The following is a 2955-nucleotide window of genomic DNA, read 5'->3' as shown; positions in this document are numbered from 1 at the left end:
ACTTCCGCTCCTCAACTTGGGAAAAGACAGCCTGGGACATTCCAGCCCCCACCCCTACCCTGGTTGATCTGTTTGGCTCCTAGATGGGCCTTGGAGAACGACATACATTCCCCTTCCCTATTTTCCCTCCTGGAGACGAGAAACATCCAAGTCTGACCAGGCTGTGCAAAGAGGCCTGGCCAGGCCAGCGGCATCACCAAGAGGCTGTTCTCTGGCTTTGGAGAAAGTGGGAGTTTAAAGGGAGGGATTGGGAGGACCCAGGCCGTAGAGCCAACCAGCCTGTGTCTGTCTGGGCTCCACCACTTCCTAGCTGTGTCACGCTGGGGGATTACTCGAGCTCCTGTCTCACTAGGTGGTCATGGGGGTGCCCCATGATGTGGCTTTATAAAGCATTCAGCACAGCTGGCACATGGCAGGAATTTGATAAATGTGATCTGCAGCAGCCAACCCAAAGGTCTGCTACCTTGAGACTCCCCTGCCTCACAATGGCAGAAATTCTGTGCCCCCCAGTCCCTGTGAGTGTCCCCCAATCCCACGTGCACAGACTGCCGTCACCACATGGGGTCCACTCAGCTCTTCTGCTCCAGCTCACAAAACCCATTGGGACTCAGCTCGGAGCTCTGTGGTGACCTAGGTGGGTGAGATGGGGAGGTGGGGTGGGAGGGAGATGCAAGAAGGAGGGGATATATGTATACATATAGCTGACTCACATCGTTGTATAGCAGAAACTAACACAACATTGTAAAGCAACTATACCTCAATTAAAAAAAAAAGAAAAACACTTGGGAAAAATGCCCCAAATCCATGTGGATATCCGTGTCTGCAGTGCTTCCCACAGGTGCTCCTGGAGCTTGCCACCCGTCTGAGGGCCCAGGTGGAGTGCTGAGTTCTGCGCAGAGGCCAGGAGATCCCTGCCAAGCTCTGGACCTCACTCGACCACCACCTCACCAGAGCAGCTGTGCTCATGTCCAGAACTGCACAGAGTCTCTGGTCTAACCTCAGCTCCTAGTTTCCAAAGTATGCTGGGAGGAATCATCTACCTTAGAGGAGCCTCAGTTTCTTCATCTGGAAAATAGGAGGGGGATATGGACTCAATTGTGTTCCCCCAAAATTCATATATCAAAGTCCTAAACCCCCAAGATATTTGACTATAGGACCTATAAGGAGGTAATAAAGGTTAAATGAGTAGGGTGGGGCCCTACTCCAGTAGCATTAGTGTCCTTCTAAGAAGAAGAAACATCAGAGCTTGCTCTCTCTCTCTGTGTACAGAGAAGAGACCATGTGAGGACATAGCAAGAAGGCAGCTGTCTGCAAGCCAGAAAAACAGGTCTCACCAGAAAACAACCCTGGTGATACCTCGATCTTGGACTTCCAGCCTCCAGAAGTGGGAGAAAATAAAGTTCTGTTGTTTAAGCCACCCAGCCTGTGGTATTTGTTTATGGCAGCCTGAGCAGACGGATACAAAAGTGGTGAATAGAATCAGTGCTCTGTGGACTAAGGGGTACATTGGAGGTGCCACAGAGGCTGGGAACCATGGGAGGCAGGGCAGAGGGAGGCTGGGGAGATGGGCCTCCAGATCCTTCATACCTCACTCCATCGGAAACAGCACCTATTTTAGTTGTTTTTTTTTGTTCAGGTTTAAGCGCCTTTTTTTTTTTTAAAAAAAAAAAAAAAAAAGAACGTTTCCTTGATGAACAGGTTTTTGAAACCCCAGGACGGAAGGATTTCTGAAAGCCCATGTCTGCAATCCTAATAGTATCTATTACCTGCACTGAAGCATTATGAAGTCTCAGGACTCAAGGACCTGACCAGCTTGAAGGGTCTGTGGCTTGGGAGCCATTTTGGTTGCCAACACTGACGATGCCTTTACCATGTATCCCAGCTGCCTTCCACGGTTTACATTTATTAACCCATTCAATCCTCCCCAACACCCTATGAGGAATGCGTATCAGCACCATTTTACGAATGAGAAAACTATGGTTCAGATAGGTTAAGCCACTTGCTCAGGGCCACACAGAGTGATCTGTTTGATTCCAAAGCCCATGACTACCCTCACTATCTTAGAAGAAAGGAGAAGTCACAGGGCAGTCACCTGGTCAGCAAGTATCACCCCAATCTCACTGCAGCTGAGACCTGCCATACAGAGCGAGGAATCTGCCCCTAAAATCGCAGGACCTGAGTCAATGGGCTGTTTCCTAATTCTCCTCAGAATCCTATGTGCCTCACAAACCAGCGTTCAGCTGCGCTGCTCCAACTAATTTTTGCATTTGCTGCTACATATTTGGATTTGGGCCTCTGAAACGCTGAGGTGAATTTACGTAAAACGGGCAAATGATCATTTTGAATTTTGTAAATGTTACTTAATGTTTTCTTACTGGACCTGCAGAACTAACAATGTCTCATTAAAGATTCCAGACATTCAAGAAAGGATGAGTAGTGCTCGCTTCGGCAGCACATGTACTAAAATTGGAACGATGCAGAGAAGATTAGCGTGGCCCCTGCGCAAGGATGACACGCAAATTTGTGAAGCGTTCCATAATTTTTAAATTATTGAATGTGGAAGAGAAAATCAAGCTTAGTAGTTGAAAATTATTTTCAGAGCTTTAGATGGCCATCATGCAGCAAATGTCAGTCATTTTTATTGTTTATACATGCCTTCAAAATTTTATTTACAACTTCCTTAATTATCTTTATGCCCATTATTTGATTCTTTTTTTTTTTTTTTTTTTTGTTGGTACGCGGGCCTCTCACTGTTGTGGCCTCTCCTGTTGCGGAGCACAGGCTCCGGACGCGCAGGCTCAGCAGCCATGGCTCACGGGCCCAGCCGCTCCACGGCATGTGGGATCTTCCCGGACCGGGGCAAGAACCCATGTCCCCTGCATCTGCAGGTGGACTCTCAACCACTGCGCCACCAGGGAAGCCCCTGATTCATTTTTAAACTTAAGAATATTTTAT

At 47.9% G+C, this 2955-nt stretch overlaps 1 non-coding gene across 1 annotated transcript; it reads left to right on the top strand.

The window, feature by feature from the left end:
• Positions 1-2436: 2436 nt before the first annotated feature.
• Positions 2437-2543, top strand: LOC117312066 (U6 spliceosomal RNA). Its single transcript, XR_004526234.1, has one exon. It is a non-coding gene; the product is annotated as a U6 spliceosomal RNA (small nuclear RNA).
• The last annotated feature ends 412 nt before the right edge of the window (positions 2544-2955 follow it).

This window comes from Tursiops truncatus, chromosome 3 (assembly GCF_011762595.2).
Source record: "Tursiops truncatus isolate mTurTru1 chromosome 3, mTurTru1.mat.Y, whole genome shotgun sequence".
NCBI lineage: Eukaryota > Metazoa > Chordata > Mammalia > Artiodactyla > Delphinidae > Tursiops > Tursiops truncatus.
Note: the sequence above shows the minus strand (reverse complement) of the source record. Positions and strands in the feature narration are given on the sequence as shown.